At 35.5% G+C, this 25,982-nt stretch overlaps 1 protein-coding gene across 14 annotated transcripts in view; it reads left to right on the top strand.

The window, feature by feature from the left end:
- Positions 1 to 25,982, top strand: part of LOC110096813 — a 38,545-nt gene that overhangs the window by 3,032 nt on the left and 9,531 nt on the right. For 5 of the 14 annotated variants that reach the window (XM_028701338.1, XM_028701336.1, XM_028701332.1 and 2 more), the window contains one exon: positions 19,760 to 19,858. The exons of the other annotated variants lie outside the window; for them this stretch is intronic. The gene's annotated coding sequence lies outside the window, so the exon portion shown is untranslated. The remainder of the gene's footprint in view (positions 1 to 19,759; positions 19,859 to 25,982) is intronic. 14 annotated transcript variants of the gene reach the window in all.

Genomic DNA, 25,982 nt, shown 5'->3' with positions numbered 1-25,982 from the left:
AACTTAGTCCTATAGACTAAGATGCCCAATGGTTTTGGTTCGGATAGATAGTACCTCTAATGACTTCAGTTTAGGTTAGGATTAATAGCCTGTCACTTGGCTAATGGGAACATCTTGGCGCTGATTTTGGAAGCCCCAATATTAGGCTCTCCATTGTGAACAATAGATTTGTTAACTTTACGAATCAAAATCATTGGGCATCTTAGTTTATAGGGCTAAGTTGTAAGACCCATTATTTTGGTTACCTCTAATAGAGATTGTAAGACCTGTCATTAGGGCTATTTTCAAATGAAAGCCGTAAGCCCCTATCCAAAATCCAATCACACAGGTATGGTTTAAAATTGCGTAATAAGAGGCGCGCTTCAGCGCAATTTTAAACTTTTAAGCTTTTAAGCCTCAAAGCCTATGCAATGAGAGCTGGCATTGAGGCGTACACCTCAAGTTCACGCCTCGCCTCATGTTTTAGAGGCGTCTGCTTCTTAAAATAAAAAAACCTAACATAATATATATCTATTCAGTTCGGCCCCCCACCCCCGTGTGTCTTCGGTCATTTTCGAACAAAAACTAGGTTTATTCTCCCTTCTTTGAGCGACATTTTCCCTTCTTCTTGAGCTCCTTCCATACGACTAGCGTCGGCTTTCTTCCACCGTGAGTTGCTCTTCGCCTATTGCTTGGAGTTCTCATCTGCCGCGAGTTGGGCTGGAGTCTCCTTCGACCGACCGTTGAAAGCTCATCTTCTTCGTAGTTCCATCTATCACCTTATTATGAAATACAAGATCGATCCATTCTGCCATAAGGACCTCCATATTTGCGGAGTAAGATTCCACAATTGTTCTGTCTGCTCGGTATTATTAGGTACATGCTCGGTATTACTCGGTACCAATCGATACAACAATGCTTGGTACCACTAGGTACATGCTCGGTACTGCTCGGTACATGCTCGATACCGCTAGGTACACGCTCGGTATCTTTCCATACAATTGACTTACGAACTTTAAAAATAAGCAAAACTTCAAATTACTTTTACAATAAAAATTTGTTCTGGGGCAGCGCCCTTGTTATTAGTGTTAGTCTGCTTCTTCATAAGTACATGCTTTATATAAATTTTCTTAATGTAGAATAAGTAAAACATTATGTTTAGGGGTTTAATATATTGCACTAATATATTCTTCTCATAAAGGATGGTCAGAAGTAAGGATAAATCTGCATCAGGTTATAGAAAAAATCCAGCATGGAAACATAACACTCAAGTGGATGTAGGTGGAAGTGATAAAACGTATATCTATCTAAAATGCAATTACTATGATAAAGTTGTGAAAGGTGGTGTGACTAGGATGAATGATCACCTTTCAAAATCTCACAAAAATGTTGCTCCATGCTCCAAACTCCAAAGTTCATGATACTGTAAGGGAGGAGATAAATTCATACATGAATAAGTCTACCACATCAAAACATCTTGCATTGAAGCAATTTGAGGACATATTTGATATTGGCTCTTACTACTTGAGTGAGCGCAGTATTAGGGATTCATCTTCTTCGATGAAGCTCATTTCATCTAGGGGTGCTAGAGGGTCTATGGATCATTATATGGTGGACACATCAGATGATAGACCTCCTAGTATACAGAAGATGACCCTAGAAAATGCAAAGGAGGCATAGAAAAGAGTGTGTAAGGATATAGGCAGATTCTTCAATGAAAATACAATTTCATTTAATGTTGCAACATCACCTGCATATTACAATATGATTCATTCAGTTGGAGCATTTGGGAGAGGGTTTAAACCTCCAACCATGTATGATTTGAGAACATGGATTCTGAAGGAGTTGGAAAGCACTGGTAAAAGTATCGAAGAAATTAAGAGAACTTGGGTCCAAACATGAGTAATAATTATGTTAGATAGGTGGTCTGATATCAAACATAGAAGTCTGTTCAACATCCTCATTAATAATTCTTTTGGTACTGTGTTTTTAATGTCAGTTGAAGCATCTAACCAGATCAAAGATGCTGAGTTCATATTTGAATTATTAAATAGCATTGTTGAAGAGGTTGGAGAATATTTGGCTGTACAAGTTGTGACAGATAATGCAAGTGCTTACAAGACTGCAGATAACAAACTTATGGAGAATAGAAAATATTTGTACTAGATTCCATGTGTTACACATTGCATAGTTCTGATTCTTGAGAAACTTGAGAAGCTATCTCAACATAAGAATGCACTTACTAAAGCAAAAAAAAATCAAGTTTATTTACAACCACTCTTGGTTTCTAACTCTTATGAGAAAATTCTCAAATAAAGAAATTCTAGGGCCAGCAACAACAAGATTTGCCACCGCTTACTTGACCTTAGAAAGCATGCTTGATGCTAGACAGGCTTTAAAGGCTATGTTTACATCTACATAGTGGTTAAGTTGTGCTTGGGCGAAGAAGATTGAGAGAAGAGATTAGAAACATTATTTTAAATGATAGATTTTGCAAATTATCTTATATACCATTACAACCACTAGACATTTGATTCAAGTTTTAATGATGGTCTATGATGCACCGACACTTCTCCTCAAAGAGGCGTGCAGTGTCCGACACCGTGTCCGATACGACACTCGTCCGACACTCCTCCGACACGTGTTAGACACGCCGAAAACGTGTTCGATTAAAAAATATTAAAAAAAAAATTGGACACGCATGTCCGACACGCGTATCTTAAATATTTTCTAATTTTTTTAAAATAAAATTTCTTATATATGACGAGATTTAAACTAAATTTCTTATTTCATATCCATAACACCAAATCAACGTCTGCATTTAATACCTATTCATCGAATATTCTCATTTTCATTTCTCTTTGATAGTGAAGGTATTTTCATCTCCTCTCTTTTTGCACAATTACAAATCTTTCTCTTATTGAACCAGAGTTGAAAGTAGTGATATTCAATGATGATGATATTGAAGGCTAAAAACAAACCTCTAAAGCTAATCATAGTAGTTGAAGCTTGAATGCTTAATGTTGTAGTAAGTGATTATTTGCTTATATTTTTGTGATTGTACTAGATATTTTGTACTAAATATTTTATATTATAAGCTAGACAAGTTATCATGTCATTCATTTATTATTGTTTGTCATTTTTAATATGATATTACATTAATATATATACACTATATAAAAAAATGTATTGCCATGTCCGCGTCGTACCCGTGTCCTATATTTTCAAAAAAAGCCGTGTCTCGTGTCCGTGCCGCCGTGTTCGTGCATCATAGATGATGGTGGATGCTGAGAAGAAGCCTGCAATGGGTTTCATCTACAATGCCATAGATGAAGCCAAAAAAATGATTGCCTCCAACTTAGGAGGCGAAGAGGGTAGCTTTAGAGAAATTTGGAATATTATTGATGATAGGTGGGAGCTACAGCTTCACCGGCACTTGCATGCAGTTGGCTATTACCTAAACCCTCAGTATCAATATGTAGAGAACAAGTCTACAAACCTTGAAATAAAGTTGAGATTGTATCATTGTATGGATCAGCTAATAAGTGATGCAACTGAAAGATCAAATACTGACATGCAATTGATACCTTTTAGGAATAAAGAAGATTTTTTTTGTATTATAACAAGTAAATCATACAATTGTTAAACGATCTCTTGTAATTTTTTTAATGTTTTAAACATTGATTTAAAAGTTATTTTTTTCGTACTAATTAAACTGTCTTATATAAATATTAGTTGAGTGGTGGATTTAATTTGACGATGGGATTCCAGAATTACAGCATTTTGCTATGAAAGTTTTGAGTTTGACATGCTCTTCTTCTGACTGTGAAAGAAATTGGAGTACCTACAATCAAGTATATATAAAGAGGAGAAATCGCTTGTCGACATTGAGGATGAATTCACTGGTGTACATTATGTACAATAGGAGACTTAGAGATAAGAATTTAAAGAAAAAAGGATTAATGGAGACAATGAAGATCCTTTGATTTGCGAGGATGTGGCATTTGATGATGAGTGGTTTGTAGATGATGCAGTTGAAGTGATGCCGTTTGAATTATAAGATTAAGATTTAAATGTTGATTTCTTTGATGGTCTTGAAAACATCTATATCCACCACAACTCAAGAACAAATAAAAAAATGTATATAAATAATATAGTTTTCTTAGACTTTTATTAATGTATTACACTATTATTTATTTTGATATTGTTAAAAAATATTTAGGGAAGAGGAAGATAACTGATATTGAGGAAGGACTTGATTGAGAGACATTGAACTCTATAGGAGAGGAGGAAGGGGACAGAGTAGTTCATCATAATGATGATTCAAATGAAGGCCCCCTTAGTGATGATAGTGCTGATGACTTATGAGTTCTTATGTGATATGTCATTGCTATTTATTTTTAGAATTATATGTTAATAAAAAGAATACATGATTTAGGAAAGATGGAGTCTGAGTTGAACTATATTTCATGTTGACTTATTATTGAGATATTTTGATTTCACTTCATATATTGTGCATTTTTTATATTTTATATATTATTTACTCATTAGTATATACAAAATTTATCATTTTGTGTTTACGCAATCTTTTTATTTTGAGCCTTACGCCTCAAAATGCCTTGAGGCTTACGCCTTGCCTCACGAACGAAAAACCCCTCAATATCCGATTACGCAATTTTAAACATTGCTCCCAGGTAACTCTTAAACGGGGCCATAATACCTAATTCAAATTTAAATTATGGACAACTTCTAAATGGAGCCATAAGTTCCTATCCAAACTAAATAACGAATGTATATCAACTTGAGTTTACTCGGGATTCATGAGAGGAGGGAACTCATTGCTGTTAATCAGATTTTTCGGACACTGTGATCAATGGTCGCTAGTGCTAGTAGACTAAACCCTACAATATTTCCTGGATGACAGAACCATGAGATCTTGATTGGGTTCATTCCCCACAACTAGGATTTAGAACATTCACACATTATTGCACACACATCTAAACTTCATTCATAAACTTAGTATAATTTCATCTTTTTTCGAGAGTGCTCTTCTACATATTAGAAGGGGTAATTAATTATGAGGGCTTACACTCATATGAAGTAGGATCCAGATCTAAATAAACCCTGACACTACTCTCAAGGAAAATTTAATTAATGTAAAATTTAATTTACCTTGGGAAAATAAGGACCTTAAGCTTATGAGAGCGAGGTTCACGCCTAGTTTTCATGAGCTAAGTATATTTCTAACGACTCCATTGGGGATTGCTTCTCTCTCCATCTCTGGATGAAATACATCTAATATGAAACATTTAAAATATATACATATGCAAATGTTTATTCATCATAAAATCATATTTTCATGTGCAACAAAAGTCATGCTGACTATATTCCCTACATGTTCTATTGCAGGTTGCTGAATGATGTCACCTGTCAAAAGTATAATGACCATTAAACTCGGGAAAGATTTGCGAGTCTAATTTCCCCAGACTGTGATTAACATCGGTCGTACTATTACCATGGTACAATTCATAACTATTTTTGAAGTATTCGAGTTACTTCCTAGTGAAGCTGCATCAACCAGGAAGATGGTGACTGAGAACGCCATAATAACATGACCTTCTGTGTTCTTAAAACTGTCGGTTGCATCTAGGGGTACAACCGAGTCAAGCCGGCTCGAGCTCGACTCGGTATGAGTTGAGCTTATCGAGCCGAGCTTGAACAAGATTTCTAATTCGATCACTAACAATCCATTGCTCAACTTGCGAGCTCGTCGAGCAGCTTGCATCGCCAATAAGCAAAATGAAATCACGTGCAGGAACTTGAAATCATGCACGAGAAACTACTCAAACTCGCGAGCTTGGTTACCTGAAAGTTGGGGGTGAGTCGCGACCCATAAACTGCCGATAGACACGAACACTGGTGATAGAAGCGACATTGATGACGGACGCGAATATTGGCGACAAAGAGGGAAGTTAGCGACGAACACAATGCTGGCGGCGGACCAAACGTTGGCGATAAATGCGACACTGACAACTGATGTGGATGTTGGTGGCGACGAGGGAAGCTGGCGAGAGAAGCGACACTGGCGACGAATAAATTGAGCTTGAACTACTGCTCGAGCAGCTCGAGGACTTTTTTTTCTTCTGTCGAGTCGAGCTCTCGCTCTCGCTTTCGGTATTTGACAGTCGAGCTCGGGTCGAACACCCCCTAACTCGAGCTTGACTTGATTCGTTTGCACCCTAGTTGCATTTGCTACATTCCCTCTGGCCAATAAGAGGGCTTATAAGCCTAGCCAAAGCCAACCACTGCTGACTATACCGGTCAAAACGTGAACAAATATGTTGTTCACTATGGGAAGCTTAATACTCGGGCTTCCAACTTTTGCACTAAGATAGCCCAGTTGTGCGAAATGCTCCTGAGCCCAAACTGTGGGCATCCTAGTCTATAGGGTTTGATTGTAAGCCCCACTAATAGGCCACTTAGCCTACATGGCTTGGTCGTAAGATCGTCATTAGCCAATTTTCTAAATTTAGGCGCCATAAGACCTATCTCTCTAAGTCAAACCCTTGAGCATCTTAGCCAATAGGGCTAAGTTATAAGACCCGTTATAAGGGCCACCTTTAATAGAGCCCGTAAGACCCGCAATTAAGGCTACTTTCTAATAAAAGCCATAAGCCTATACCCAAATCCAATCACACGGGCTACTTTCAGATGACAATTGTAAGCCCGACCCAAATCCAAACTACTGGCAATTCCTAAACGAGTCCGTAATACGTAATTCAAATTTAAACTGTGGGCAACTTCTAAATAGAGCCATAAGTTTCTACCCAAACTAAATAACTAATATATATTCACTTTAGTTTACTCGAGATCCCTGAGAGGAGACAACCCAAGATTGTTAATCAGATTCTCTGGATACTATGGTCAATGGTCGCTAGTGTTGGTAGGCTGAGCCCTACAGTATTCCCGGGATGACGGAACCATAGAATGGGTCTACCTTCATCCCCCACAATCCGAGTTTAAGAATATTCACACAATGTTGCACACACATTTGTAGTTCATGCACATATTAAGTATAATTTCATCCTTTATCGAGTGCTCTTCTACATATTAGAAGGGGTAATTAATTATGTGGGCTTGCACTCATAAGAAGTAGGACCCAAATCTAAATAAACCCTGACACTACTCTCAGGGGAAATCTGTTTAATTTAAAATTCAATCAACCTCGAGAAAATAAGGACCTTAAGCTTATGAGAGCGAGGCTCGCGCCTATTTTTCCTAATAGTAGCTCTAATATCTGTAATATAAGTAGCACTGAGTAAAAAAAATATCAAAGGATCTAAAAAGTTCTTCATCTTTATTTAAAAGGATTAGAGGGCCATAGAAAATACTACATGAGTAAAATAAATAAAAAAATAAAAGGTTTCAATGACTCTATAGATTGCCTTATGCATGTGCCATCCTTTGGCTGATTGCGATGGAGTATAACTTTCCTTGAGCTCAACTCATCTACTTTTAAGCGAGCTCTATCGTGCAGAGTATGCATAGGAAGGCTGGTGTGGGCAAGTTCGTAGGCGGCCCTGAAAACAGGAGGCTGAAGCTAGTGGGTGCCTATAAGTCATCAATGGTCTGTACTGGGGCTTTGGTTTGCATTGCAAAAGGAGAGGTAAGCTTGCTTTTGTTGCAGGGGGACAAGCTTTATAATCCGTAGACCGAGGAAAGATGAGTTGAGAGCCTCTTGAATAGGCCCTGTACTTGAGGTGACGAGTTAGATCAATGACATTCCCCCTACTATGATATAGGGTGAGCACGTTGATGGTGAGTTCTTCACTAGGGTGGAGTGGCGAGTTCAATGACCTGTGAGGACCTCAGACAATTTCATGTTGGAGGCGACTCCCCATTGAATCCTTTGTAAAGGCAGATTTAATGCCCTTTGGATGAGTTTTTATGTAGGCCTATAGCATGCGAGTTCTCTTGCCAGAACTCACTGACTAATTGTGAAATATTTTCAAAGGCTCATGCGAGTGTACATATTTGATGAGTTAATATAATAAAATATCATAATTATTTAAATTTATAAATTTTGAGATAAGTAACTAAACTATTTTCTTGGATTTAATCGGATTTAACATCTATTATGTCAAATAGTTTATATTATTTAACTGCCTCCGGATTCGCTAAATCCGGATTTACTAAATTGTTTAAATCCTACTTGCAAACAAATAGTTACGTAGTGGTGAGAAACTGAAGTTTCTGATTTTTTATATTATTGTGAAAAATGATGGTTTTTAGATTTATTGGTTAAAAGTTTCTAACTTTTTGAAGTAAGAACACTTCAAAAATCTAATGCTTAATTAATTTTACATGTTTGTCATGCTTCCACACTCACTCAGTCCTCTTCCCAAATTCGTGAATTTGTCGTTGCCTGTGTAGGTTTGGTGCAGGTGGGCAAATTATTGCATCGAGTCATCGGACACGGAGATAGGTCCGGATATTAAGAAAGTATTATTTTAAATTAAGCGCTTCAAAAGCGCAGTCAAAGTGCACCTAAAGCGCAGTCAAAACGCACATAAAGCACAGTCAAAGCGCAGTCAAAAGCGCAGGTGATGTGGCATATTTTTATTGGATGTCCGAACCTATTCTACGCGTCCGGTGACCGGATGCAATAATTTGCCGTGCAGGTGAGGGATCATATTAATGGGATGTTTTAATGGAGTGCTTAGTGGAGCCCATGACTGAATGCGGAAATGGCTTTTGGAGCAGGAAACATACTACTCCCCATTTCCCTTGTATTATGCACAAAAAAGAGGTCTAAGCATGCAGAAAGATCACTAAGATTTATGTTGTTATGCTTAAGCTAAGTTTACATCTACGAAATAAAAATGTCGAACAATCCCTCACAAATATATTTATATAAAAAAAGATGATGACAAATTGATTCAGGGAATCAGGAGAACAATCTTTTTCTAGTTGTATGTCGCCAAGCAAGAGAGACCTTTTTCTTTTCGAATTCACTTTAAGACCCCCTATTTGAGAAAAAAAATTCTGTGCGGGCCCTGGATGGCGTCCAAAGACAAACCAAAACTCGCCACGTCACTTTTTTGCTCGGTACCACTGTGTACTAGGTGATGTGGCGTGTTCTGGTTGGTCTCTGGACCGTCTGGTGTCCGCACAAAATAATTTCTTCTATTTGAGAAGGTATGTTGAAGTTAAATGGAGGCCTAACCAAGTCAGATGTTTGCTCAATTGACACTATATTAGTTCATGCATGATAGATATCATGAAGTAGAAAGTTGTAAATTGTTTGCGAATAGAGATCACAATATGTAAATGATACTACCATCACATGCTTGCATCAAAGCTTGGGAAAAATTGATTTTTGTTTAACCTTCACATGGTTTGAGACAACTTGGTGTGTTTCCTTGAATTATTTCTAGTGAGCTAGATGCCCTTAGGAATTACACCATACAAAATAATTCTATGTAAAAAAAAAAAAGGTGAGAAATATATTGTTCCACATAGTAAACACTTAAAAAGATATCATACACAATAAAACATTTATGATTTATGTTGTTCGGCTTAAACCAAGTCTACATTGAGTGGAGGGGGAATCTAATTTATTATTAAAGAAGCTACAAACTAGTGTATAATATAATGAAACTCAGAAGCCCTTCCAAAAATCTAAATACACAACAAAGAAGAAGCTCAAATATATTTTACATCATAATAAGAGGGTAAATTTATGTAGCTAGTCTAGATAATTGTACTTTTGCAATCGTATGTCACCATGTAGGAACAATCTTCTCACATGTTATCTAAATAGTCTCATTGAGTGGGTATGTCAAAGTGTTACGGTTCAACCCAAACCGGCCCAGGAGGGGCCGGTTCAGACTTATAGTAGGCGGGCTAAGCCGCCTCCTCTAAATCCCACCGCCTAAGCATGTGGGCCCCACCTCCTTGGGCTGCAATAGGAGAGAGAGAGGGCGGGTTAAGCATGAGGAGGAAAATTTGTAATTAATTTATATTAGTAAGCTTTTTATTAGGAAGAATTGTATTTAAAGAACATGAGAGGCTAGGGTTAGGGGATGCATGATTTGGAGTTGTTCTCTTGGAGTCTTCTTGGTGTCTTGGGCTCTAGATCCACAATCTAGAGATCGGGAGAGACGATCCTCCTCTCGAATTGAGGATCAATTGTTTCTTGCTTGGAGTTTGCTTTGCTTTGATTCTACTATTGCAATCTATTGTTTTTAGATTGACTTCTTCCATATTTTTCTTGTTTTTCTCACTTGTTTGGCCAATTGCTAGGGTTGCTTGCGAACTTAAGTATTTACCCTTGGATTACTTGCGAACTCAAGTATTTCCTATCACAAAGTTGCCTAGTAAGAGATATTAGCTTAATTGCTCTTAGCCTAATATACACCTTGAGGATATCATAAATCCCAAGGTTGTATGATGAAAGTGAGTTAAGGGCAAGAAATTGAGACTAAAGTCCCATCGAACAATTATGCTCATACATTCTTCACATAAGCTAAAGTAACATAAATTAATTTTTAATCCCATTTGGTTCTCGATCATGTGGAAAAAATTAATTTTGCAAATTGATTTTGCTTATAGTTCTGTAATCAAATTTGCATAGTTAACAACATATCATCTCAGAAGAAAGACTAATGAATTACTATCAATTCGATAATAAAAATATAATTTATTTTTATAATTAAATTTAACATAGAGAATATACTATTCATCCTAGAAGATAAAATGATACCCACCTATCGTTTTGAAAATAAAATTAACAATGATAAAATTTTAATCTATGTCCAGAGATTTTTCCCCTATTATAGCGAACTAAGCATGAATTATTTTATACTAGGTTCTAGATCTCCTATTGAGGGAAGCCTTTATAGTTAATTACATTTAAAATAAGACTGAGAAAACCCTCGATGAAGTTGGTGAATAGATTTTTTTAGATTTATAATAGTTTAATCAATGATTTGAATTTAGACCTATCTATCCATTGGAAAAGTTCAAAGCCTGAACACTTCCTTACAAATCAAAGGAAGAAGGATAAAGAGTGGTTAAAATTTCAAAAAATTCAAAAATACTCTAACTTATACTAAAGTTTGGCTTTATAGATTTAGATTAAGATTGAACTTACATTTACATTGACAATTTATTAGAAGATTGAATAATGCTCCCGAGGAGGAAGTAGAGGAAGTGTATGAAAATCTGGACATATGTCTCTTTGGAGAGGATAACTAGCTAACCACCAAAACACTTTAAAATAATACTTTCAAGTCTAATGTATGCAATGTAGATAGCTCTTGTTTAATTGGATTCAAAATTAAGTTTAGATAATCAGAAATTTTTAATATTGTCATGCACATAACTAATACACTTTAAAATAATTTTAACTTAAACTCTAAAATCTCTAAAACGCACTTAACGCAATCTACACTACACAACTAATATAATATATATATGACCACTTTTCTAAGAAAAATTTGACAGCATAACAACTTTAAACCTATAGAAAATAGTAGGCTTAGCCTCGTTGCTTAGGCCGCTCCTTGGTTGTCGTTGGCTTGTGTGTGTTGGTTTTTATATGTTGCACGACAATAAATATGCATGCATGTATGCATGAATAGGTAAAGGAGTTGGGGGCTGCAGAATACATACTGCAACGTCTTAAGGTTATTGTATGTATCCAAGTAGGGCACATATGTCGCAAAGAAACTAAGAAAACATACTATTCCTAAATGCAGTTCGTCTACAAATCATGCATGAATGAATATGTATGAATGAAGTAATATATAAAGAAAGTAGCAAATACCACTATAACTGCAACTCAGGATGACATAGCTCCACCAACAACATGCTTGGGTTTTTAAACCTATACACTGACGCAAATTTTTATAAATGTGGTTGCTTTTTAATCTTCATCTTTTCTGACTCCGGGTCTTCTATAGAATTCCACAAGATAATGTCCTTTAAAGAAAAATGATAATTTCTTTTGGAGTCATATAATTGTATATAATAACTAATAAGCAAACATATTTAAAATTTTCATAACTCTTATACATTTAAAACTTGATTTACCTGTACATTTATCCTATAATTTACATTTATATTGACACTTTACATTTTTGCATTCACATTTTATAAAAGAAAATTGACTTTGACTATACTGGTGTTAGCTTAATAGGCTAGAAAAATACGATGCAATGCAGGTAAATAAATGTGAAGAATGCATGCATAACATCCTAGAGTACAAGAAAAGTAAAAAATAATAACATTAGACATCCTCTAAGTAAGATATTCAATCACACCAAAGTGCAAGAAAGTACAAAACGGCATATCATAGATTAGATTTGGTTGTTCTAGCAAGCAAATTTAAAGTGTATGCTAAGCTGTGTGGTTTGGATATGTCTTATGTTGAATAATGATTGATGTTGTTTACATTAAATCTATTTATTTAAATGTGAAAGGGATTTAGTTTAAGCTTTAATTTTAATGTTTTATTAATATGTTTTAATTGTTTAAGCTATTTAGTTTAGATTTTAAAGATACTTGGTATTCAACAACGTCAAAATGATTGAAGTCATTAATCAATAAGTCTTATTAAATGGGTGCATAGAACATTCTATAAATAAAAAACGTTACAACAAGAACTACTAGAAAAGCAAAGCTAAATACCAGTGCTTTCTTTACAAAGGAAAGAGAGAAGATGGTTTATTTAAAAAGAAACTATAATAAAAAGAAATTTTGTCACAAACATTGACCAATAACATATCTTGGAAAGAAATTGATGTAGACTTGCTCCCACTCTAGTGATTGTCCAATAGAACTTCAAGTGACATCTAATATTGTCTTCAACTCCCTTTTGAATTGGTGAAACTGTAACACCGTCGCTTGAGAAGTCTTCGGCATCTTCAATAATTACGACTTTTGTTTTTGTCCAAACATTATTCGTTTTCAAAATAGCTGCTACTTTGACGGTTTGACCCAAGAATATGCATAACGTCATTATCCCGAATTTCATGCTGAAATATCCAATTGCATTTCAACAGATGTTTTAGAAGAACAAATTTTGAGATGATTCAATTGATGATCGGCAGGAACATTATTAATCGTTCCTTGATTAACCGTACCTGCATTGCTGCTAATTAGAATACCACTTGATGCTCCAGGTCTTGACATAGATCGCGTAGTACGAATTATGGACGAGTTTCCCTTGCCACTTTTGACCGATTTTAAATCTTCAATCTTTTTCTCACTAACAATTTTCCCTTGATGATCTTTCATTACTCCAATTATCCTGTGCTGTTCACAGACTTCCGATCCACCACCATTCTTGAAATTCCCTTCGGCACCAACAGATTTGGTAGGAGGTGGTGACCGACAATCACACCCAATCCCAGGAACAATTATTACGTCCTCTGACCGGACGTAGAGCTACGTTCGGCCTCCAATAACATGTCGCCATGTGCTCTTACTCTCTACCTCGCGGCCCGACGACTTGATCCGGATCGGAACCCGGGAATGCTATGTTCGCGTATTGCGAGGTATTACTCGGTATTTGCTCGGTATTGCTCGGTATTGCTAGGTATTGCATGGCAATAACGAGAAATACCGCTCTGTGAAGAGCAATCTAAACCATTTGATTTTTTTTTTTATTTTAATTAATTAATATTAATTATTAAAATTTTTCTGATTTTAAATTAATTTTATTTTTATGTTTTCTGAGAGGGATTTTATTTTACATAAAATGGTTGATTCATTTAGAGTTGAATACAATTTACTTTAGATTTTTAAGATTTATTTTTAATTTTAATGATTTAATGAAAATCCTGTTTTTTCTTTTTTTTTTTATTTTTTTTATTAAACCCACCAAAGGAGTATACGCATTAAAATCAAATAAAATTAAAAGTCCTTAAAGAAACAAAAGCTCTTTAAAAATACAACCTTTGAAGAAAAACATATGAGCCATTGATTCTACCTGTTACAATAGAAAATCAAAAGAAAAACCAAAAACAATAAACAACATCTTTATAAGCAGATAAAGCTGAGCGGGACAAACATGGAGTCAAATACAACTCAAGGAAGCAGGATAGTAGTCAATCCACACGGGAAGAATCCATAGGAGCCACGAACTAGTACCTGCAAGAGAAAAAGACCAGCAACATCCCAACACAAAGCAAAAGGCCACAACAAGAAAAGCAACCCCCCCAACGCCAAACACAACCCCAAAAGCAACCAAACCCCATCCAGGCCAAAAGACCAACCTACAAGAAAGGAAAACTGGCCCAAAACACCAAATCCCCTAAACAGACAATGGCAAGCAAAAGCCTAAACAAGCAGGAGGGATAACGACCAACTAGCCCCAACTCTAACAGCAAAAAACAACACTAATACAATCAAAATAGAGAGGAAAAGGAGCCAAAAAACATAGCAGGAAGAAAAGGACCAAAAGGTCATTTCTTTTTAGATTTTCTCCTTCTAGGTTTAGCAACATTCTTGAGAAAACCTTCATTAGCAATATGAATAAGATTTAAGCTATATTTTTCTAGATAATCATCCCTTTGCCCATCAATTTTCTCCTCACCTTCCAAATAAGCAGAGGAATCACAATCAGCTAACCAGTCCCGATAATGCACAACATTTTCCATGGATTTAATAGCCAATTGTGCTATTAAAGCATTATTAGAAACAAGTGAAAGAAGAACATCTATAAGAGGCACATCCTCATTCAAATCCATAAGCATAAAGACGATGAAATAGGCGCATTATCATTATCAGAAGAGTGATCGACCATATTCACCTAATTGAATTCACAATCCATAGGAGTTTGCATATCAGTAATAGGAACCAAAGTAACCAAACCATTACCGGCATCCACATTGTTAAGTACACCATCAACCACACCACTATTCATGATAGGATAGTAACATCAACATGAGAAAGACAAATAGTCTTAGAATTATTATGGTTTTCAACAACATACTCATAATGTAAGTCTAAAGCCACCAAAACCGAAGTGAAACCATTCTTAATAGCCATAGCCGAGCCCAACTCCTTCATAAGGCTACTAACTTGACCCATCCTAGGTTCCACTATGTTGGCAACCCCATCACTATTATTACACAAGGACTTCACAGTCGCCAACTACACATCATCCACAATGTTAACATTTTCAATGGAATTATCCCCATTAAAGCAGGAATTAAGGTAGTGGTAACTAAATTATCGGCAGATTTTCATAACACCAGTTGCATTCCCATCAGATGAAATAAGATTAGTAGTAATAGTAGAAACATTCACCGGGACAGACGATTGGGGGCGACAATCCATCCCCACATGCCTAATACATTTATAGTAAACACAAAAAAGAGGTAAATCCTTCATCTCGATAAGCTGAATGTACCCAAACTTTTCAGGACCAAGCTACACTTTATCAGGATATTTTTTTGTAATGCCAAGCTTAACCAAAACTCTCGCAACAGAGGGTCATTAGAGGTGTCATTATCGACCTCTGACGGATGACCAAATGGTGAGCCCAGAGCATGAAGAATAAAGGGAGAAAAGAGATGTGGCCTTAAGTTCGGAAATGAAACCCAAATGTGAATAACAGCATACTCAACATCAATATCAAGAGAAGGAGATCATTTTGTTGATTTCATGTAACAATTGTAAACAAAGTAAGATCTGTGATAAAATACTTTGCTATACTCTATATCATTATCTACTTAATCAGAACATGCGACATATTCAACAAGGTCACCAAAAATTCTTCATTGAGCTTAAGGTTGAATAAGAAATTACAGATAGACTCAAGCCTAGGATGGTGGGAAGAAAAAAAATCTACCAAAGCAAATTGGACAAGAGCCGCAAGCGCAAGGATCTCCTTTTTCGAGATCCACAAAGAGGGTAAACCACGGAGCGTAGACGATTTGAGCTTAGGAAAAAAAACATTAGAGGGAGAACTGGAAAGGGCATCTAAGAAAGAGCGCGATTTCTTTGACCCATCCAAAAAACCAGAATAAAAAAACCAATTCACCGCCATTCTGGCCTTGCATGGTCGGAGGTGGACGAATCAGAAAAAACAAACGAAAAACCAATCGAAAAAACACAAAAGTCTAACAAAGGAGAAGAGGGAAAGAGAAGATTCCTTGAGATAACAAAAACTAGCGAAAGAAACCCTAGTGGAGCTCGCACTCCAAATTTAATAAAATTCCTTTTTTTTTGCTTTTTATTTTTAACTTAATAAAATTCCTATTTTTTAATATAATAAAATTCTTTTTTTATTTTTTATTTTTTTTTAATTTAATAAAATTCCTATTTTTTAATTAACTCTAAAAAATTATTTAATTTAATAAATTTCTTTTTTTTATTTAATAAAATTCCTTTTTTTTTAATTTAATAAAATTCCTAGGTCATTTATGTAGTGCAAATTAGGGTTCACTAAATGACAAATCAAATGAATTCCAATTAACTTGAAATTTAAACCAGGAGCCAATGACAACTCATAGAATAAATCATAGGAAATTGAGCTCATCAAATTCTTTCTAGGTTTTATGGTGAATTTCTAAAATAAATGTATCTATATTTTGAAAAATTCATAATGGGTGTTCTAGACCAAGGATTGGTATTAAATCAGTGGCTAACTAACCTTTGTACACATATCTAGCAATCCATAAAAGCAAATCCCTAAATGGTCCATGAATTTATAATTATTTGAATTGAGTTCCTAGGTCCAAATCTGACATAGGGATTTAAATTTACAATTAAGTCTTTGATTGGATTCAAATTGCCTTGAATATTTTTGGACATGTGTATAACATGTCCAAGAATCATCACTGTCAATTTGAACTCAATTGGATTTAACTAAACTAAATAATTTCATAAATACACTGGATAGTATTTATGAAATTACTTTTTATTAAGCCTTCAAACCATAGGGGCCTTTTATAGTACTACTAATGCTGAATCCATAGAGCTATTAAACTCCTAATTTGGTCAAGTGATTGAGGAGTTATAATTTATGAAGTTTTGGATCATTTCTGAATTAATTTGCCTAAATCCATGGATTACACAGTCAGTTGGGTTGATTATGCATGCGCTTTATAGATGGCCAGTTTTGATTGGACCTTTAATAAGTGTCGAGCCCCCATTGACAGCGCGATAATCATCTCAGCCATTCGATTAGAGATCGAATGACTGGATGATAACAACTCGAAACCACGGGTGGACAGAAGGAAATATATTCGACTAAATTAGTACCATCTATTTAATTTGAATTAAATTGGTGGTAGTGATTTCCTCTTCTACTTCCCGCTTGATTTCTCAGCCATGAACGTTTCTATGCAAGATCCATGGAATCTAGATGGTGGAATCTCACTCAAAATTAATCCAGAACATCATCTGGACGTAACATTCTAATCCAAAGGCTGATTTGTTGTGGATTGGAAGTATACTTCATACTTGACCAAACCTATGTGAATGAAGGATTATGTTTGAATTTTACCTCAATACAAAGGGAAATTGATGGGGATTTATGTTGCTTTCCACTCGATTGATCCTAAGGAATATTTGTCCTTCAGGTAGCAGAGGTAGAGGAGTATTGTATGCAAACTTGATTGTTGGACGGAAGGGATGGCTGGAGCTTTGTCACCTTTGCATAGGAAGGAGTCTTAAACTCGGGGGAAACTAGGGAATTGATCAGAGATTTCCAAGGAGTCTTTTAGTGGAATATAACATAATCTCTCTTCTTTGAAATCATAGTATTTATAGGATCTTTGCTTCAGGTTTAAGTTTGAAATCCGGCCAGCTGAGGTTGCACTAAGCTGCAATTACAATTTTGGATGGTCTAATGAAGTATTTACGGCTCACTGGAGGGAGCAGTCCAATGTGGGTAGTTGAGTTGGAAGTTTGAAGTGAACCAATGGTTTGTAAGGGTTATTTCATTGTTTTCCGGCCACCTTAGTCTGCCACCTGGACTGAGATGAAGTGGGTAGGTGTTTGGAATGTTCTCAAGACAAAATGCATGGGTTGGATTGGTCCGGTTCAACCTAGGTTGCAAAATGGCTCATGCAATGTTTAAATTGGAGACTTTGGCTAACCCAGGTCAACCCATGGGATGGGACTGCTAGGGTTGGTGCATGGGGTCCCTAGGCACCTAATGCATGCATTTGATTGATTTAATTTTACAAGGGCTGAGTTTTGGCTCAATGAACAATATTTGGGTTCACTTGGGTCAACCCATGTGGCTAAACCAAGTGGGCCCAAGGGCTGGGCTTGCTTGGGCACCAAATGAATAGTTCCAATGGATTTTGGGGCCTTGAATTCATCTAAATCACTTGAATTTCAAGAGGGTAACCCTTATACCAAGTTTGGTCAACCTATGTCGACTTCGTCAACCATGTTGACCAAGCTTTGACATTGGGTCCAATGTGTTCCAAATGGAATTTATAACTTGTTGTAAGTGATTGTAGGCCAGTCCATAGTCTCCTTTCATTGAATTGCATTTATGTTTCATTTAGATCAAGTTTAGGTTTAAGGTGGATTTGGTCAACCATGGTCAACTATAGTCTACCAAGGGTTCAATTGAGTTTAGGCATGCATGATTTAATGTTTAAAAGGTTTTTAGCAAAGTTTAATTGAACATATATACATGATTGAATGCTTACGTTCAAAGTGTACTTTAATAGTCAAAATGGCTAATCATGTTCAATCAAGCTTGACCATGGCTCACTTTGGGTTATGTATTATCAATGATGATTGAAAGCTTCCTAGGGGTCTAATATAGGTCTTAAATTTAGATTTACATTATGCTTCATGCATATCAAAGGATTTTTAGGGTTTAAGGTTTTATTTGGTCAAACTAGGTTAAACTAGGTCAACCAAGGTCACTCATGAACCTAAATGGGTTCAAATCATTACAAGGACGATTATGAACATGTTTAAATGATTTCCCTAGGTTTCCAAAGCTTTTGAATCATGATGCCATGTAGTATGGTATGAATGGTAAATATTTGAAGGTTTTGGAACTAGGAAAGAGGCTTTGAGTTTTAGAGTTTGAAAGGGTATGAAAGCTTCCAAAATGATTAGGTAAACTCTAGGGGTATGTCTAATCAATATTTGAATGATCAAATGCAATTGCAAGGGCTTTACCTTGGGTTTTGATCTAATGAAAAATCCCCTTGAAAAAGGGAAAAATTCAAAGGCTTTAGGGTTTTAGGTTTGAACTTGGATTTTGAACTTTGAATTTTAAAATTGACTTTGATTAAATGATTGAACTTGATTGAGAGATTTAAGTTTTCTAAATGATTTAAGGATGATTGAAGGTTTAATGATTGAACCAATGACAATTTTTACATTATTGTCAATGGTTGAAGAATTGAACATTTAAAATGATTGAAGATCATTGAAGTGATTCTAAATTTAAATGATTAAACACCATGCCAAAACATAGTAATTGAATTGAAATTACAAGATTGGATAAAATTCAAATTATTGAACACCATGATTTGAGTTTAATGAAGATAACTGAACATTTAACTTTGGATAATTTACCTCATATAGAAATGAGGTTAACATAAGTCACACATTATAAGTGCTGTGATATGATCTAGCTTATCTCTCAATTTTCATAAATATTGTTCCATACATAATAGATTCTATGCAATCTGACTTTGATTCTATGCAACACATTGCAACAATTACTAGAAGGTTGAGTTAATATTAATAATTCTCACGTTTGACTTAATATTATAACAAAAATCAGATCTTCTCTGCGGCTCTTCTCCCAAATTCCAAAGCCTTGAAAGGGCTAAGCTTCACGCAATCTCTTAAAGCCCAAATGACACCTGAGCTGAATACTCATGTAAGTACTCTGAAGCATAACTGTTGCACAATAAGCTAGATCTATCAATATTGAATGTGTTATTAGTGTTGAACTCAAGTATCCTTGAAGTGGATCTATCCTCGTTATGAATTCTATGATAACGCAACTTTGCATTGGGGTATATTATGAAATACAAGGCTGGCATGCCTGATGCTCTCTTGAAGCCTTCCCATAAACTTGCCCCTTACTTTGTTTGCAACTAAGAAGCTAGCATTTTTCTACTTCCTAAAAACATGATGCTCCAATTCTTATGAAGACAAAATATGATAGTTTGACCACACATCTCTTAAAGTTTTGGAGAGGCCTTTGATTATATGCATTTATAGCAGAATAGATAGTATTCATCTCTTCCTTATCTTCTTTACTCATTGCTAGCATATTTGAATCCCATAAATTTTCCTCACAAGTTCCTGTGGATAAGATGACCACATTAGATTCTTAAAACTCCAAAATTCTTTGAGCTATCAAACTTTTTCACAATAGACTATTACCTTTGTTTGTAATAAACGGATGTCTAATTTGGTACAAAAGCATCCTTAAGGAATAGTCTACTGAGAAGGTAATGGGAAAAGAGTTGTAAAACTTAAATAAATGGTTGCATATTAATAATAAAATTTTAAGCAATCCCAAACGAAGTTTAAATAATTGGTAATTACTTTTAAAAATACATAAGTTATAATGAAAAAAAAATAATATTACAAATGCATTGTTTTTACTTTACTCTGATATATCTAACCAAACAAGGGAAACATTTCTCGTGCGTTTACTTTGCAGACAACCAAACAGCCTCAAAGTATTTGAAATGCACTACATTTACTTTACACTGCATTTACTTTACATCGCGTTTACTTTGCAGGCAACCAAACAACCCCTAAGTCTAGAATTCCAAAATCATCAAGAGGGTTCTTTCATTTTGTTTGGAATCTAAAAATCTGGAACAATGTAGAAAGACTTTTTGCGGTTAATAACTTAATAAGAAAAGACAAGTTGGGACCTTTTATCCACTAAATCAGATAAGCTTCTAATAGGATCATGAGATTGGACTAAACTTGAATAATTAACAACCTTCAAATCAAAATAATCAAATGTAGCATTTATGAATATAATTATAGTATTACTAGGAGAAGAAGTAAAATGAGTAACAAAACGACCCTCAATAGGGCCGGAGTTAATACATTTGGCTTGGAGTACAACAAATCTAGAAGAAGGAGATAGACTCTTTTATTATTATCTCAATGAGAAAACATTAATTGGAACCTTTTATTTAGTTAACCAGCTAAACTTCCGATAGAATCATGAGATTGGACAGAGCTTGAATCATCAACAACTTCCACATCAGAACAATCAACCATAGTATCTGTGAACACAGTTGTAATACTGTAAGGAGAAGAAGCATTATGAGTAATTAAAGGACCCTGAATGGCATATATCAAACACAAGCATAGCCTGAGGGATTAGAAGTTCTAACATCCAAAGTTGGTGATATTAGAAATGTAGGAGCAGTATGGATACTGTCTTCTAACAAACTATCAACATCAAATGAATACACTAACTTAGAAGAAGATTGTAGAGTAATATCTAGAGCTTAAGAACTATCTTGGTGGACCAAGGATAAGGAAGAATGATCCATTTGATCATAAACATTTACAACACAAATAATGTGTGTCCCTGTTCATATTGTGATATAAAAGCCAACCCCACCATTTAGGAACCCAAAGGATGATTTACTTAATTTCAAAGGGCCTTGAACCGATCAACAAAATTATATCCAAAATTTAACAAAATTCACAATTTCATCTATTGTTAATGACCAAGTGAGGGGATGTCAATTAATATTTTTTTGAGTCAAAGGGTAGCAATGTTTTCCTGAACAAGAACACGATCTACGATTGAGAAAATCTAGCAGTAAAAACATCCACTTGTATTGGATTGTGAAAAATTCCCATTGCGTATACGGTGGATTGATTGAAGTAGTGGATCAAGAGGTGAGAGAAAACAATACAAACAATGGTAATTAGGAGCTTCTCAGAAGTATTAAAGTAAGTAGACCACTTTAGTTTACATATTTGAAGAGCAATCACATAATAAGAACATCGAGAGAAAAATTGAGAATAATATGCTTCCATATAAAGTTTGATGAGCACATAACAATGATTAATAAGTCCAAAAACGTAATCATCTAAGAAACAAAGATTAACCATGAAGGTATGAATGATCTCCAAGGTCTTGCGGTCAACGACAAATTTACCAATCCAGTATTAGGAAAATGGAGATGTTAGATCAAAAACGCTACAAGAACAACAAAAAACATCAAGCCTTTATCCCACTACGTGAGGTCGGCTACATGAATCCTTTTTCTCCATTGTGTCCTATTAAAGGTCAAATTCTCGTTTAAATCTAATAAAGAAAGGTCATTCCTAATATATTCTAACCAAGTCTTTTTAGGTCTGCCTCTACCTTTTTTAACATAAGTCAAATCTAATACCTCTACTCTCCTAACCGGGTCATTGGAAGGTCGCCGTTTTATGTGACCAAACCATCTAAGGCGACTCTCTCTAATCTTATCTTCTACTAGAGCTACTCCAACCTTTTCACGTATATGCTCATTTCGTATCCTTACTCTAAGGGTAAAGCCACTCATCCACCTGAGCATTTTCATCTCTGTCAAACTTAACTTAGTACTATGCTTCTCTTTTAATGGCCAACATTCAGCACCATAAAGCATTGCAGGCCTCATTACCATCTTATAGAATTTTCCCTTAAGTTTGAGGCTTCCATTTCTATCACATACCAAGCCCGATGCATTCCTCCATTTCAACCATCCAACTTGAATTCTGCTGATAATATCCCCATCTATTTCACCATCACTCTGAACAATAGATCCAAGATACCTAAAACGTGTACTCTTATTAATGACTTGATCGCCCAAAGTCACAATCCCCTCACTAGGTCTATTACTACTAAAATTACACTCCATATATTCCGTTTTAGATCTACTCAAGCGAAAACCTTTAGCCTTTAATGTTGACCTCCATAATTCACCTACCCAGCATGAATCCAAATTGATTTTGAGAAACATTAGTATCACGCTGCAACCTATGCTCCATAACTCGCTCCCATAGTTTTAAAGTATGACACATTAACTTAATTCCTCTATAATTCGCACAATCTTGTGCATCACCTTTATTCTTAAAAATGCTGCTTTTAAAAAAACGCTGTTTTAAAAAAAATTAGAACGGGTTTATCATATAATGTAGTGTCTTACTTATGCTTAATAGACTATGAACCAAATTAGAATAATCGATAGACAATTTGAATTGTGAGGAACTTTGCCCCATAATGGCATTAGTAAAGGGAAAAATGGGAGTAAAAAAACTGTGGGGTTGAATAAGATATGGCATGAAGGATCATAAAGTTCATCATTAACTATAGAATCATCCACAAACGATAGGCGATGAGAATTGATGATTGCATAACACGATGCGATTTTGTCATCGGGAAGTATATATGGACAAAAGAGGCAAAGAAGCTATGGGAAGCAAAATGGAGAACGAGCTCCATGGACGAAGGTGGAGGCGGGTCACCATCAAAATCACAAATTGTGCATGAGCAGGTAAGGGACTATGTGCGAAAAAATTGCTCGAGAATGAAGCGGTGAACCTCAAGAAGCAACACACGAGAATCTCAGGTGTCGAGGCTAGTGCGAGATGCCCAAACAGTAGCGAGCTCCAAAGTTGTAGCAATAGCGGGTAAGTTGCACAACGATTGACTGCATATATAATTAAGCACATTTAGCCAGTAGTCGTGTGAAGGGCTTTCATATGTGAAAAAGTGAAAATGCCTCGTTGAGAGCTAAGGCGTGTTGAGGGTACATGAGCACTAATGAGATGGCCATCGAATAGAAAGTTTCATTGAAGAGGGATAAGGAGAGAAACTCAATGTCAAAGGTTTGGAATGTTATGGAGCTAAAGATTGTATTTTATTGGTTTTTAACCAATGATTAAGAAATTGTGTTAGTTTTTATCTAATAGCTTACAACATAAAATTTTCTATTTATATTGGTCTTTTGGCTAGTGTATATCTTAGAGTTATTGGGGAATTGAGGCATTGGAAGATTATGAGGGACATGGGGGAATATTTAGGAGAGTTTTGAGGAGGTTGGATATATTTTTGGGTTGAGGGAAGCTAGACTTGAGGTCATGTAGAGGAGATGAGAATTATGTTGGGAAAGTGTAGGAAGCTAGACTTGAGCTTATTCACGTCCTCTTTGGTCATCTAAGTGTTCTTAGAAGGAGTTTATTTTTTTCCCATTTGACTAAGATTTTGAGTGACGTGCTTGTTTGTGCTGAGAGTTATTCTAAAATAATGCCATTAATATCTAAGAACTATAGGACATGAGGAACTCATGAAATTGGACTTTTGTAGCCTTTAATAGGGTATTCTTATAAATCAAGAGGCTTATTAATTTCTGATAAGTCAGTATCCTAAATATTAAAAAATGTCTTACGTACATGTCTGAAGGCACTTCAATGAGATAAGTATTTGATTTAAATTTCTTAAGAAATTTAAATGGGATGCTAGCTCGAGCATGAGCTTACTTTATTTGGTGGGATGATGCTCATGGTTAATTAGAATTAAGACATGATCATATAAATTATTTGTTCTTTTTTAAGTTTGTTTTAAAAAGTTATCCTTTTAAGTAAACACTAAGCTTGCCTTTTGTCATGGTAGGACAAATAAACATCAAATTATTTACAAATTTCCTTTTATTTATATTCAAATTGTTACCGTGGGGTGTTGATGTAAGAAAGTAAAGCTCTTCAATCGTCTTTTGGCAAACCTATTAATTTGCTGCCTGGGAGTTTGAATCTCTTCACAAAGCGCTTGCAACTTCAATCTTTTCAATGGCAGTACCATTTCCTTGAATCAATTTGCTTTCTTCCCTGTTTGGTTGTTAAAGATGACGGGATGCTAACCCAAGAGCTTGCTTTCTTCATTAAACACTAATATTAGGACAGGCAGCATTATATATATATATATATATATATATATATAATCTTCCTTAGGAAATTTTGTATTCTAAACTCGAATTCTTGTCTGCCCTTTGGCTTTGAAAGGTAGGTAGCCCAGTCCTTAGGTAGCACACCCTTTAACTACTTTTCTTCTTCATGTGACTTTTGTGGATGCTGTTTGAAAAAAAGCTTTATCAATTGTGCTATCCTAAAGGAAAAAAAACCTTTTCTTTTGCATATTGTGGAAAGTTCAGTGCGCCACTTGTCCTTACTGGGCTCTAAATCATTCACCTTTTCTTCATCAAGTTATTTGCTAGCCAGGAAGTAGGCAAGCAAGATGCTGGTAATGTTTGAGAACCAAAGAGGTTCAGTCTGGTTACTTGTGTCCCAATGCATTTTATGCTCTCAGCTCTACATGGTAATTTCAAATGTCTAATATGCAACAGTTCCTTAACTGGAAGTTCTGCATCTTCATTTAGCAATCTAGAATTTCTGATTTGTTAGTCCTAGTTTCTGCTTATCTATAATTTCTAGTGTTCATATCTTAGCACTTTAGTTTCACCTAATATTTCTTATAGAGACCAATGCCTCACCAAGTAATATACACTGATGCCTCACCAAAAGTATTGATAAGCATTAGACAATTAAGCATTTGGGCATTCTTGCTATTTTTCATCTGAATGTTATTATGTCGAACATTCATATAATCCTTTAACGGTGATCTCCTCCTCCCACCCACCACACACATTCCAGTGGCTTCCTCTATACACAGCACACAATAATGCTTGAACTTTACTTCATAGAAGGTATGGAATTTTCTCACACAACTTGTTAATTACACTAGCTTTTACTGTAAAGAATAGCGGTTATGATGTTTCAAGACCATTGTGTACTTGTTAATCATTCAAATCACGGGGAGATACTTATTCATTTTGACTGTAAGACAATATCTGTATTTGCGGATTGGATGAGCTTCGGTTACCTCAGCTCTGCCTAAAACTTGATGCTTTAACAAAATGTCTTCCACCAAAAATGTTGAACAGATACCTTTGGAACCATATTTTTCTGATAACAACTTTCACCTTGTGGAA

This window comes from Dendrobium catenatum, unplaced genomic scaffold (assembly GCF_001605985.2).
Source record: "Dendrobium catenatum unplaced genomic scaffold, ASM160598v2 fragScaff_scaffold_1676, whole genome shotgun sequence".
Lineage (NCBI taxonomy): Eukaryota > Viridiplantae > Streptophyta > Magnoliopsida > Asparagales > Orchidaceae > Dendrobium > Dendrobium catenatum.
Note: the sequence above shows the minus strand (reverse complement) of the source record. Positions and strands in the feature narration are given on the sequence as shown.